The sequence below is a fragment of the Capra hircus genome, chromosome 7, assembly GCF_001704415.2.
Source record: "Capra hircus breed San Clemente chromosome 7, ASM170441v1, whole genome shotgun sequence".
Lineage (NCBI taxonomy): Eukaryota > Metazoa > Chordata > Mammalia > Artiodactyla > Bovidae > Capra > Capra hircus.
Window position 1 is genome coordinate 49,128,018 of NC_030814.1, and position 13,988 is coordinate 49,142,005.

General features: G+C 43.6%; 1 protein-coding gene across 8 annotated transcripts in view; it reads right to left on the reverse strand.

The window, feature by feature from the left end:
* SLC26A2 (solute carrier family 26 member 2) overlaps positions 1–5,621 on the reverse strand; it is a 29,996-nt gene extending 24,375 nt beyond the window's left edge. For 2 of the 8 annotated variants that reach the window (XR_001918291.1, XM_005683160.3), the window contains exons 1-2: positions 5,389–5,621; positions 3,186–3,250 (exon numbers count right to left, since the gene is read on the reverse strand). The gene's annotated coding sequence lies outside the window, so the exon portion shown is untranslated. Of the gene's footprint in view, positions 1–3,185; positions 3,251–4,305; positions 4,442–4,658; positions 5,164–5,226; positions 5,356–5,388 lie in introns of those variants that run through there. The other 6 variants (XM_013965688.2, XM_005683161.3, XM_018050166.1 and 3 more) reach the window with 6 other exon arrangements.

Below are 13,988 nucleotides of genomic sequence, written 5' to 3' on the forward strand. Positions count from 1 at the left end.
AAAAAAGAAACTGGGGATGTCAAGCATAGGAGAGAAGCCAAAATTGAAAAAAAAAATAAATGAGGAGGGGACGAGAACACAGATCATCAGCACATAAACAGAATCTCATTTCTCTCTGGATTCTCATTGTTTGGATGTTCAATAAATGTCTGTTGAATATACATTTTATCTTTTCAACTAGATTAAAAATTATTCAAGGAGCTACTTTATGCTTTTTGTGAACTCTCACAATACCTTGCATAGAACTGGGCACCCAAGAGACATGTACTAAGTTTTCTGTTGGATAGATTGTTGGCTTTTTTTAAATTATTTTAACAAAAAAAGTTTTTTCAAAAATAATTTTTAACTTTTAAAACTTGATTGTTTCTTTGAAACGTAATTGATGCATTGCATTGGGAATGTAAAATGGTAAAAACACTGCAGAAAACAGTTTGGTAGTTCCTCAAACAGTTACACAGAATTACTATATAACCCAACAATTCCACTCCTAGGTATATCCCCCAAAAGAACTAAAAACAGGGACCAATTACCTGTACACAAAAGTTCACAACAGTATTAATCACAATAGTCAAAAGGCAGAAATAACCCAGGTATCTGTCAATAAATGAATGGGAAAAAAAACTATGGTCTAGGCCACACAATGAAATATTACTTAGCCAATTAAAAGAAATAAAGCTCAGATACTCTTCATCTACAGCAGAGATGAGTGAAAGAAGCCAGACACAAAAGGACAAATATTATATAATTCCACTTATATACTTAATGCTACTGAACATTTAAGATGGTTAATAAGACCAATGTTATCCTATATATAATTTAATATATACAAAACCAGGAGCAAGCATAGAATTGCATCCTATACTATACATGAAATGATATAATATCACTTGAAGGCAAACTGTGATAGTTACAGATGCTATAAACTCTAAAGCAATCCCATTAATAACAAAAAGTTATGGCAAATGAACAATAGAGATAAAATGGGATCACAGAAAATACTAAATAATCCAAAAGAAGACAGAGAAGGGTGGACTTCTCTGGTGGTCCAGCAGTTAAGACTCCATGCATCCAGTGCAGGGGATGTGGGTTTAATCCCTGGTCAGGGAACTAATATCCCACATGCCACGTCGTCACAGGCAAAAAGAAAAAGACATAGCAGGGGATATAAACTGTTACTATATAAAATAACCTCAATCTTGGCCACCTCGTGCAAAGAGTTGACTCATTGGAAAAGACTCTGATGCTGGGAGGGATTGGGGGCAGGAGGAGAAGGGGATGACAGAGGATGAGATGGCTTGATGGCATCACTGACTTGATGGACCTGAGTCTGAGTGAACTCCAGGAGTTGGTGATGGACAGGGAGGCCTGGCATGCTGCAATTCCTGGAGTCGCAAAGAGTCGGACACGACTGAGCGACTGAACTGAACTGAACTAAACTGAAAGTTTGTGGAAAACTTGAGAAGTCTTAACATTAACCTAATATTAATGTGAACAAAAAGTCTCTTTTCCTAAGTGGAAAATCTCAGTTAAACTGGGCTGGAATAGGTGTGGACTCTGTTGTTTGGAAATAATTTTCCAGCACTCACACAGCTTTTAAGCAGTAGAATCATGATGAGAATCAAGACCTGTCTGATTCAAGCCTACTCTCTGTCTCTGAACAGCTTATTTTGAAACCTTTCAAATATTCAGAAAAGTTGAAAGAATGATACATGGACACTGGTTATTCATAACTCACCCACTTAACAATTCACCAATTGTTAATGTTTTGCTATATCTGTACTACTTTTGCATTCTTTACACATATCAATTGGTTTGTTTGGTGATTTTTCTTTCAACTATTTGAAAGTTGCAGACACACTTCAGCCTTAAACACTAAATAGAAGCAATGTTTTTAACCACCATCCCATGCTGCCTCTTCTTCAAAAGGAGACATGACATCAAATCATTTGGATACACTCTTCAAAAATCTGCAATAACTCTCTACCTCCTTGAATATAGTCAAATAAGTTTAGTCTTCTCTCTGTGAATAAGCCTGCAGCTGCCCTTCTCTTGCTTCTTTTCATGCACCAGTGTTCCAATCACCAGTCCATGAAAATACGAAACAGCCTTCGTCCTTTGGGGCCCTTGCTCATGTCATTCCTTAGTCTGGAATGCCTTTCCCTTCTGTTTTCATCTGTCTTAGTCCTTTTTCTAAGTCTCACCTCAAATGCCATAGAAGAAGGGGGCTGAAATTTCACAGGCTGTTTCTCCAACAAATGACATGATATTTAGCACTCAAGTTGCTCAAGTCTCTCAAACACGAGTACCATTTTCAGGACAGACACCAAGTCAACCCAGTGTCTACACAGCCAGAATCTAACGCAATGCCTCCAACTTGCCATGTATGGCGACAGATTTATGTTTACTGAAATGAAGAAACAGGTGAAGTTCCAAGTAAATATAGTGACAAAAAAAAAAAAAATTCCTGGACTTCCCTGGTGGCACAGTGGATAAGAATTTGCCTGCTAATGCAGGGAAGATGGGTTTGATCCCTGGTCTGGGAAGATTCCACATACGGAGGGGAAAGTAAGCCCGTGTGCCACAACTAATGAAGCCCACGTGCCTAGAGCCTGTGCTCCGCAAGAAGAGAAGCCACTGCAATGAGTAGCCTCCGCTTACCACAACTGAAGAAAGCCAGTGCAAAGCAACCAAGACCCAGAGGAGCCAAAAATTTGTTTAAATAAATAAATAACTTTAAAAAAAAAACCTTCCTGGGGCTTCCCTGGTGGCTCAGAGGTAAAGATTTTTGCCTGCCAGTGCAGGAAATGTGGGTTTGATCCCTGATCCAGAAGATCCCACATGCCTCCGAGCAACTAAGCCTGTGTGCCCCAACTACTGAGTCTGTGCTTTAGAGTTCGTGCTCCTTAATAAGAGAAATCACTGCAATGAGAAGCCCAAGCACCACAACTAGAGAAAAGCCCGAGCAGCAACAAAGACCCAGCACAGCCAAATGTAAATAAATAATTTTTTTAAATTCCCTACTTTTCAGTTATCACAAATGATTAACAATGTCCATTAATGTCTGTGATGCAAAAAGAACCACCACAAGGCTTACATCAGTAGTATAAGCACTATGATATATTGTTTCTTTTATAAAGCCCAGTATAAGACAAAATAATAAAATACCCAAGAGGAAAATAACTTACTGTAAAACCATGGTAAAATAAATAGTTCCTTGCACAGCACTACACTGCTTTCAAAGAAATTTCACCTAAATAAGAAAAAAAGAAAAAAAATGTAATAAAAATTTAGTAAGATTTCATCAGCATCTTCCACTTGCCTCCTCAGTAAATCTGAAAATTTACGAGTAAATTTAGAAAATTTAGAGTACGAATTCCTATTCTCCAGTATGAGAAAAGTCAAAGTTTAGTCACTTGTTCAACTGGTAGAACCAGATTCTCAATCCTCATTTTCCAATTTCCAAGCTTCCTACTGCTACTGCTAAGTCACCTCAGTCGTGTCCGACTCTGTGTGACCCCACAGACGGCAGCCCACCAGGCTCCTCCATCCCTGGGATTCTCCAGGCAAGAACACTGGAGTGGGTTGCCATTTCCTTCTCCAAAATGCCATTTCCTTCTCTAAAATACCACACAGACTCCAAATTTGCTTCCTTGCTAAGAGGTCTTAGGAGCTAGTCCAAAGCAGTAATTCTGTGGCCAAGTACTCAACTCATTTCTGAGTCTATTATTAATTTTGATAATTAATGCAGTTTGCAACTGTATCCCCTGTACCTTGAAACTGTATAGGACCTAGTAAGAGCTTAACAAGTATTTGTTAAGCAAATGGATAAGTAACAGTTTAAGAGTTATGTTGGTGAAGAAAAGGGAATCACTCCTCCCCCTCCACCCTCATACCCCATAACCAAGTTTGTGTCAAGAAATTAGTTTGGCAAGCATCTATCTAACAATTTATACCCATTAAAAGTAACATCAATTCTCAAAAAGACCCCTAGTGAATCTAATTTAGATCTTGTCAAATCCCAATACATCGTCTCTAGATCTTCCTCCAGGAGACAGCAAATTATATTACAATGACCCCCAACACGGAGATCTGTTAAGATGCAGATTCTCAGACAAACCCAGGAATGAGATTCAAGACAGCCCCTTGGGAGATTCTGAGCCAGTAAGCAGACTGTTGGCCATATTTCAAGAATCACTAGGTATGTTCTTAAGTCAGAAAGCACTCTAATCAGATCCCAGCCACACTGTTCAATATCTGTATGGCACCAAGTGAAAAACTTCATTTTACTCAGCATTAATTTCTCACCTGTAAAATGGAGATAACATTTCCTAACTTGCAGTGTTGTTTTAAAACGAAGCCAAGTAAAGTACCTAGCACAGTGCCTAGCACATAGCATTTGCTTAAAAAAATGACAGCTGCTAGTCTTCATCCTTTAAGATTACTGAAGAGAGAGAAAAAAAAAAAAGGACTTATTTCTTGCCAACAGCTTTGGCTCTCCATTTCTCATTCACTCAACTTTTGAATACAAGAACTTCTGCTTAACTCAATATCTGATATCACATTAGTTCCAGATTTCACATAAAGAGCCCTAGGAATGAGGAAAAAAGGTTCTAGAATGAGCGTCAGAAAGGAGTTTGTCTTGAATGTTTCTAACTCACCGTGGTCCAACAATCTGCGCAAAGAAGGGGACCAGTCTAATAGTCTGGATGAGTCTGGAAGAGCTGGGTACAAGTCCTAGCTCTGCAAATGACTTGCTGTGTGACTTCAGCAAGGCTCTGTCCCTTTTTGTGTCCTTTCAGTGTCTCCATCTCACCAGCGAAAGGACGTCAACTTCAGTCTATGAATCCCAAAGAAGCAGAGGTCTGTACTTAACCTGGTGTGTGGTTTTTAAAACCAAGATAATCAAGTCCTCTCTCCTGCCCAAGGCGAGTTTACCCATCTGAAGTGGTGAAGGTGGCCCTCATCTCCTCGGTCCTGCTCCCAGATATCTGGGTTCTGGATGGCACGAAGAGGACTCCGGCGGAAGAGCCGCACCTTCAGCTACGAGCTGAGGACCACCCGGCGCGTTAGACGCGGAAAGACGAACAGACCTCAAGCGCAGGAGCTGGGTCGGGTTCCCTGGGTGGGGTTCCCTGGGTGGGGTTCCCTGGGTGGGGATGTGGGACTTCGACGCTGGCCCTGCCTCCGCCCCTGCAGACAGAGGAAATAACCCCGAGGCACGCCCACCTCTCACTGCCCAGCCACGACTGCCCGCAGCGACCGTTGGCGAGGGCTTCCTCCCACCACACGTGGGACACTGGTGAAGACGACTCCAAGAGGAACCCGCTGACCACGCGGAGGCCAGAACTAGTCACTCTCCCCGGGCTCAAGTCCCTCCCCTCGCCTCACCTCTCGAGTCTCGGCCGTACCATGCGACCCGGCTCCAAGGCGCGTCCTCCGCCGCGGAAGGACTGAGGCGGTAGCGTGGCACGAGCGGCGGTAGCCCACTCCCTGGCCGGGCTCCCTTTAACCCGCCAGTCCCCTCGCCCGCCCATCGCCCTGCCCCAGGAGGAGGTGTGGCCCGGCTGGGCGGGACTGAGGCAAGCCGCGAGCAGGCACCCGCCGGGAGGTGCGGAAGGCGACTATAGAGCGAAAATTCAGCATGCGCAGTCACGTGGCACTGTGAGAGAGCGACGCGGCTATCAGCCAATGATGCGGCCAGAACAGGCAAGAGTGCCGCCCCCAAGCCGCTTTCCTCCTCGCGATTGGCTGTCCTGTACAGAAGAAGCCACGCGTTCCTGATTATAAAGGAGATTTCGTCTGTTGGAGGTGGGCAGATCACGGTCCTCTGGCTTACTTTGAGGGTGATGCGAGGACTCGCTATCGGGCGAGACGTGGAAAAGCTCTAAGGAGAGCTTAAATTGTTCTTCCTTTAAGAGGGGTATCGTTTTCATCTTCGACTTTTTGGCACCCCTCTCTTTTATTGATAGAGGAAAAAAAGTGCTAGTCTCTCAGTGTCGTGTCCGACTCTTTGCGACCCCATGGACTATATAGCCCGCCAGGAACTTCTGTCCGTGGGATTTCCCAGGCAAAAATAATGGAGTGGGTTGCCACTTGCTTCTTCAGGGAATCTTCCTGACTCAGGGATTGAACCCAGATCTCTCACATATGCGAGAAGATTCTTTACCGTCTGAGCCACCAGGAAAACCCACTGAGAGAGAAATGGAGGCCCTAAATGGGAAAAGGTCACTACAAAGTAAGAGGGCCTCTTGCCCCAGTTTAACTTACTCTCCACCGAAGGCACCAATACCCAAAGGTTCTTTTAAAGATGTAAATGAGTATATAAAAATAAATATGAAATGTAATTCCTCCGTGGCTTTCCTTGACATTCATATATAATGTCAGATTTCTCCCTATTCCTCCAAAGTCCTCAACGTTCTGGGCCCTGGCTCCTTCCTTCTAACTTCGCAACTCTCCTTCCCTCAGCCCTCTCCTCCATCCTAGCCTCTTTTGCCAAGCTTGTTCTCTTTCTCTACCTAGACACTGACTGGTTCCAGTACCTGGTTTTTACTTATTTCTCCAATGTCAGCCTAAAGACCTGCCTGCCCTTTCCTTGGCGACTGTCCTGCTCATCACTTTCTAGCATGTAGTCTTCATTTAATTATGTGCCACAAACTAAGCACTATCCGATATAGATTATATGTTCATTTGTTCATTTTCCATCTTATATTGCCTGTAGGGGGGGTTCACAGATGATGATTGCATAGAATGATAGGATAGATGGGAGTGAAAGAAAACCAGTGAAGGAAACAAAATGGTTAGCTTCCTTTTCTCCCTTTTCAAGAACACATTCAAGGAACTCCCTTTCTTATCCTGAGATGAGCCTCAGGTTTCTGTCACCCACCAGCTTCAGAACTTCCAGAGTCACAAGCCATATTAGGATTAGAACACCTGGGTTCTGCTCCTGGTGCAGTCCCTTAGCAATGAGGACAAATCGCATAATCTCACCTTTGCAAGAGTAATTAATGGCCCCACACTCAAGAGTCCTGGAGAGGGTCAAGTTAGACAATGGGTAATGTATTTTGTCCACTCCTTATAAGTTGCAAACAAACAGAAGACAACAGTTAACAATTTCTGGTTATTTATTTCTGGATGCACAAAACTTCACATTTATTATCTTATTTAGGCCTCATAGAAGCTTTTGTGGAGAAGGAAATTGCAACCCACTCCAGTATTCTTGCCTAGAGATTCCTGTGGACAGAGGAGCCTGGTGGGCTGTCTATGGGGTCGCACAAAGTCGGACATGACTGAAGCAACTTAGCAGCAGCAGCTGAAGCTTTTGAGGGAGTGTTATGTTATGATTCTCCCTTTATCGGGTGAAGAAATGAGACTCAGAGATGTTAGGTGATTTGTCCACAGTCCCACAGTTATTAATAAATGACAACAGCATGATTTCAATCCAATTATAGCTGCCTGCAAAGCCCACTCTTACCACTACACTCACCGTGTTAGTCAAATGTAAGACTCTATCCTCATCCCTGTGTGTAATAGATACCACTAAGGACTGGTTTAATATAATAAGGGCTATCATTTTCTCTCTCTTATTCCATACGTTCTCATCAACTTTTGTTGTTTTTGAGTTGCTAAGTTGTGTCCTATGGACTATATAATCCACCAGGCTCCTCTGTCCGTGGGATTTCTCAGGAAAGAATATTGGAGCAGGTTGCCATTTCCTTCTCCAGGGCATCTTCCCTACCCAGGGATAGAACGGGCATCTCCTGCATTGCCAGGCAGATTCTTTACCACTAAGCCACATGGAAGCCCCTCATCTACTTTGCAGATGAAGAAATTGCAGCTTGGAATATTGTTACTTAACAGAGCCACTCAACTGACAAGTAGTGAATTCTGAGGTGGGACAGGGAGGGGTTTTCTTTGTTATAGCTGTCTCTCTCCTGAGCCTGTCATTGGTGCCTCTCACACCACTAATTCAGCATCCAGGCTGCTATTTAATGGTCCTCTCACCCACTCACATACAAATCCCCAGGGGCCTTATACAGCTAGACATTGGTCCACCACTCCTATTGTACTTCATCATGCTCCAATTCTCTGCAGCAGGAATCTTAAGGTGTGAAACAGATAGCCAAATCCCTGCTAAAGGAGAGCTGGCTAAGTAATAATCAGCTTTTCCTCAATAACAGCATGTCAGCAGCCCAGCCAGCCAGAACCCAGATCTCTTCACCCCTCCCAACCAAGCCTGAGCATTTTCGTCCCATTGTCTCAGGGTGCACAGAGGTGACTAGCAGCCAGAGGGTTTTACATTGTAGCCATTACTCTGTCCCAAACTCTTTTCCAAGGTGTAACTAATGATGTGTTAACTGGGGATGTTATGGGCCAGCAAAGAAGTCATCTCAGGTTAGAGATTACTTCAGGATTCAGTTCCTCAGCCCTTCCTGACTACCCACTCTTCCAGGAAGGACAGGTCACTTCCTCTGAGACGCCACTGTTGAGTGGACTGTTCCTGATTTGCTACTTGGGATTCATTTCTGCTGAAGTCTGCTTCCAATGTGGGAGACCCAGGTTCGATCCCTGAGTCAGGAAGATCCCCTGGAGAAGGAAATGGCAATCCACTCCAGTATTCTTGCCTGGAGAATCCCATGGACGGAGAAGTCCATGGGGTCACAAAGAGTCGGACACGACTGAGCAACTTCACCTCACCTTCTGCTGATATAGCTGTTTTGCTTTTTTCATTTTCTTTTTTTTTTCTTTTTAATTTAACTTGATTGTTCTTTGCCAGAACTCACTGGTAGCTCAACTGGTAAAGAATCTGCATGCAATGCAGGAGGCTCCAGTTCGATTCTTGGGTCAGGCAGATCCCCTGGAGAAGGGATAGGCTACCCACTCCAGTATTCTTGCCTGGAGAATCCCATGGACAGAGGAGCCTGGTGGGCTACAGTCCACGAGGTTGCAAAGAGTCGGACATGACTGAGCAACTAACACTGATTATTCTTAGAAATAGGTAACACGTAGTAAACAAGTTCAAAATATCAAAGAGTTTACAATGAAAAGTAGATCTCTCTCCTACACTGTCTGTTCTTACCCCAGCATCCCTTTCTGGAGGCAAACACAGCACCAGCTTCCTGTGTTGCCTTCCAGGTTAGTCTATACCAGCAGTTCTCTACTCTGGCTACACATCAGAATCTGTTGGGAAACTTTCAGAAAACAAAAATACTTTGGTCTCATCCTCAGATATTATGATTGAGTTGGGAAAGAGTGGGCTCAGGCACATCAGGTGATGCTTTTTAAAAGCCCACCAGAAGATTCTAACGTACATCTAGGGTTGATAAGCCAGTGATCTATGCATGTACAAGACTCCCCCATCAACCAATTAGTCACTCTCATATATACTTAAAAAAATAAATGCGCAGGGACTTCCCTGGTGATCCAGTGGTTAAGAATCCATCTTGCAATGACAGACATGGGTTCGATCCCTGGTCAGGGAACTAAGATCCCATATGCCTCAGAGCAACTAAATCCGCCTGCTGCAACTACTGAGCCTGCACACTCTGGAGCTTGTGTGCCACAACTAGAGAGTCCATGCACTGCAGTGAAAGATCCCGCATGACAGTGAAGATCCTGCATGCTGTCACTAAGACCTGACACAGCAAAATAAATAAATAAAAAATTTTTTTAAAGAAATGGGTATAAATTATTATTCTATACTCTTAGAAATTAATAATACTAAACTTTGAAGATTCTTCTATCTCAGTGCATAAAGAGCTCCTTTATGAACTATCTATTGCTAAGTAACAAATCACTCCAAAACTTAGTGGCTTAAAATACCAATCGTCATTTTGTTATTTCTCATGGTTGCCGTGGGTCAGAGGTTTGGTAAGAGTTTCCATGGGTGGTTCTGGCTTGGATCTCTGATAGAGCTATATAGTCAGATAGTGGCTAGAGTGGAGACAGGGAATGAAGAAGCTGAAGGCTGAACATCTCTCTTCATGCAGACTCAGGGCCTCACCCTGTGTCTGTCTCTATGGGCTAGTTTAGGCCTCCTCACATCATGGCATTTTCAGGGCAGTCTGGGCTTAAATGACCTCTGAAGACTTCAAAGGTTCCAGTAATAGGATTCTGTATAGCCTTTTAGGATCTGGCCTCAAAAGTCACTTACTTGCAATCTCAATAAGAGATATGTCCAAGTCACATTGTGAGAAGGACATGTGGGGTGGAGAAGGAATATCGCTGTGGCTATCTTTGGCCATAGCAGCTTCATGGTATCCCACTCTTTAGGGGGACCATCATTCATGTAAGCATTGATGGACATTTATATTGTTTCCATTCTTTTTAACTAATTAATTAACTTAACCATGCTGGGTCTTAGTTCTGGCATGTGGGCTCTTAGTTGTGGGATCCAGTTCCCTGACCGGGAATTGAACCTGGGCCTCTTTCACTGGTAACAAGGAGTCTTAGCCACAGACCCCCAGGGAAGTCCTCTCCACTTTTCCTCAGCTCCCTCTTCCCCAGTTCCTAGAGGGGGCTTGGCACTTCTTGATCACTTGCCTCCCAAGGATGCTGTGTGGCAGGATAGGAAGTAACTATTCTCAGACTCAAGGAGAGATCCTCTCTTCTTTTTGGCCTTTGAGGGAAATTAGACTGAATTATCCTGGAGAGAGAAAGAATGGAGGAGGAAAGGAGAATTTTGAAAGCCTCTGCCAAGAGGGCTAGTCTTGGCAGGATCTTCAAGTGGCAAGGATGTGGGCCTCGTCCTGCCCTGGGGAGGTGGGAAGGTTTGCCACGTGGGTGCCTTTTGGTAGCTCTGGGAGGCTGAAGCCATAGAAATAACCCCAGAACCCTGGCCAAGAAGAGCACTGTTTCAGGGCATTATCAGTTTGGACAAGGGGCCCATGTGTGGACGCAGAATGGACCAAATAAAGGTTACAGGGCTTTTCTCCAGCTGAACCGAGTTAGACCAACAGGCCTTCACGTGACCCTGGGGTGGAACAATGGTCACAGTAATTATTGAGATTGGATATCCTGCCAGCACTGTGGGATGGGGGCTTGGAACATATACGATTTGATTTGGAGGAAGAAAAGAAATGCGACTCTTACACTGGGGGTGAAGCCGTACAAGTCACCCTTGCTATAATATTTAGGTACAGAAAGTGATCTGTTATTTGGTGTTTCATAGTGATAACAAGTCCCAGCATTCCAGATTTGCTCTTTCAGGATTCTGAGCTAGGTGCTGTGGGAAATGGTCATTCAAGATGGAACATGATCTCTGCACTAAAATATTGACTTTCTCAACATTTCTTTACTTAAACGCTTTTATTTTTGGATAGCCAGGACAACATCTTGAAAGATTAGTAGTTGAAATTGTTCTTTCTGTTCATATTTTTATTAAAAGAGAAGACAATAAGTGCACAAAGATTTAGCAAATGTTCTTTAAGAATACCAAAGAAAAGAAAAAAAGAAGGAAAAAAATCAGCCTAAATAACCAATAGTTAGAAATATGTTAAATTATGGTACAGCCACCCAGTGGAACTCTGTGAGGCCATTAAAAGTCATGTGTAACAAATATTAATGACAGAAAGATGTTTACATACATTTAAACAAAATATCTAGGGACTTCCCTGGTGGTCTAGTGGTTAAGACTCCATACCTCCAATGTAAGGAGCAGGGGTTTGATCCCTAGTTGGGGAACTAAGATCCCGCATGTTCTGTGGTGCAGCCCAAAAAGTCTTAAACTACCTTTATGGCTTGGTGCTCAGATGGTAAAGAATCTGCTGCAATGCAGGAGATCTGGGGATCCTGGTCAGGAGATCCCTGCAGGGAATGGCCCCTCCAGTATCTTGCTGGAGTCCATGGCAGCAGAGCCTGATGGGCTATAGTCCACAGGGCCACAGAGTCAAACATGACTGAATGACTAACATACACTTTTTATTGAGAACTAGCCACAAAGAAAGTTTTATACATACACTGCCACTAAGCCTCACCACAGTTCTATAAAATAAGAATCATTATTGCAATTTGCAATCACAATTGGCAAATGAGAAAATTGAGACCAGAGTTTAGGAAATTGTTTGATCCCTGTTTAGGGAACTAGATCCCACAGGCCTCAGCTAAGAGCTCACATACAGCAACTGAAGATCCCAGCACAGACAAATAAGTAAAAATTAATATTAAAAAAAGAAGAGAAAATAAAAATGATGTAAAGGTTAAAATGCACCTAAGGAGAAAATTTTTCATGGCTCATCCATCACCCAGGTTAGATCCTCAAAGTAAAACAAAGAGAACTTCACAGACTAGCCACGCTCTGGAGGCAGACTCAACAGGAAACCCATGTAGCTGAATAAAGGCATTACGTCAACATCAGGAGGCAGGACAGTGAGGAACTGACATCAACTCTAGGTCAAGGGAAAGAACAAATGAAATATGGCAGACAGCCAAGATTAAGTATAAAATGAGGGTGTGTTTGTGTGTGTGTTCAGTCGCTCAGTCGTGTCTGACTCTTTGTGACCCCATGGACAGTAGCCCACCAGGCTCCTCTGTCCGTGGGATTTTCCAGGCAGGAATACTGGAGCAAGTTGCCATTTTCAGCTCCAGGGGATCTGCCTGACCCAGGAATAGAACCCAAGTCTCGTGTGTCTCCTGCACTGGCAAGTGGATTCTTTACCATTGTGACGCCTGGGAAGCCATAAAATGAGGCTGGAGGCCATTCCAGCAGTTCCAAGGTGGGGCCAGGAAAACCCTTCCCTGCTATGGCTTCACAGCGGTGGTGCGGTTTGGCAAGCCAGAGGTGAAAGTCCTCCAATCAGGAAATGGAGGCTAAATCAACATTTAATGCCAGCAAAAGGTCCTGAAGGGGGGCACTCAACGCCCAGTGACGTAAATTACCCAGGCTGACGGCAGTTTCTCAGGCCCTGTCTCCCAGTCAACCAGTGTGTCTTCCACACCTTTTTCTTGCTTCTGTACCCACTTCCTTCCCTCCGGTCTCTCAATCCTCATTCTAGGCCAGTTCCTCATTCCTCTGGGAAAATCGTAAATCAACTATACCCCAATAAAAATTATTTTTAAAATATTTGCAACCACTTCCTTACCGATAACAGGAATCATCTTCCTATTTAAATGCTGATATTCGAATCCTCTGCCTTGTCCTGGGCTTACCTACTTTCGATGACAAGGACTTGACTATCTTTAAGGTTAATCTTCGATAGTTGTGATAACTAATATTGGTTGGATGACTACTATTAAATTGAACAGTCTGAAACTGCTGTCCCTGGAGGACAAAAATAGTCAAAGAGGAGCAATTTTATATGGTTCAATTTAACATGCACTGGGTACATAGCTGTGCATTACACAATATATTGTTTCATCTCCACAACCACCATGTAAAAGAATTCTAATTTTACAGCTAGCCAAAGTGAGGTCCAGGGATATTGAATAATTTACACACCACCTCTTAAGCACTATGGGTATTGCTTTTTTTTTTCCCCTCACTGCAAGGCTTGGGCTATCTTAGGTCCACAACCAGGGATCAAACCTAGGGCCCTGGCAGTAAGAGTGCTAAGTCCTAACCACTGAACCGCCAGGGAATTCCTTGGTGTTGCCTAATTATAATAACTTTTGTCTCTGACCTACTGACCTACTGGCTTGTCTGGCTCTCTGGTTCCTCACTGAACAAGCTGGCACACTCCACTCCCAATAATCTTTCAGAGCCTCTTCCTAGTTGAACATCCTTAGTTCCCTCATCATTGCTATTAACACAAGTGATGAACAGTGGGGGCCTGTGGACAGCTTTCACACAACACTAGGATTTGTGATGGCCACTGACATACAACACAACCCATTCCCGTTCTAGCAGGTCCTGAATGTCAGGCTCCTCTTCTTTCCAAAAGGTGCTTCACAAAATACCTTTCCACACATACCTCTCCTTCACCCAGTTGATTCCTTGCTGTGCCCTGTTTCTTTCCTTTATTCCTCCCTCTTTACCTCCTAACTCAGTGTCTTAA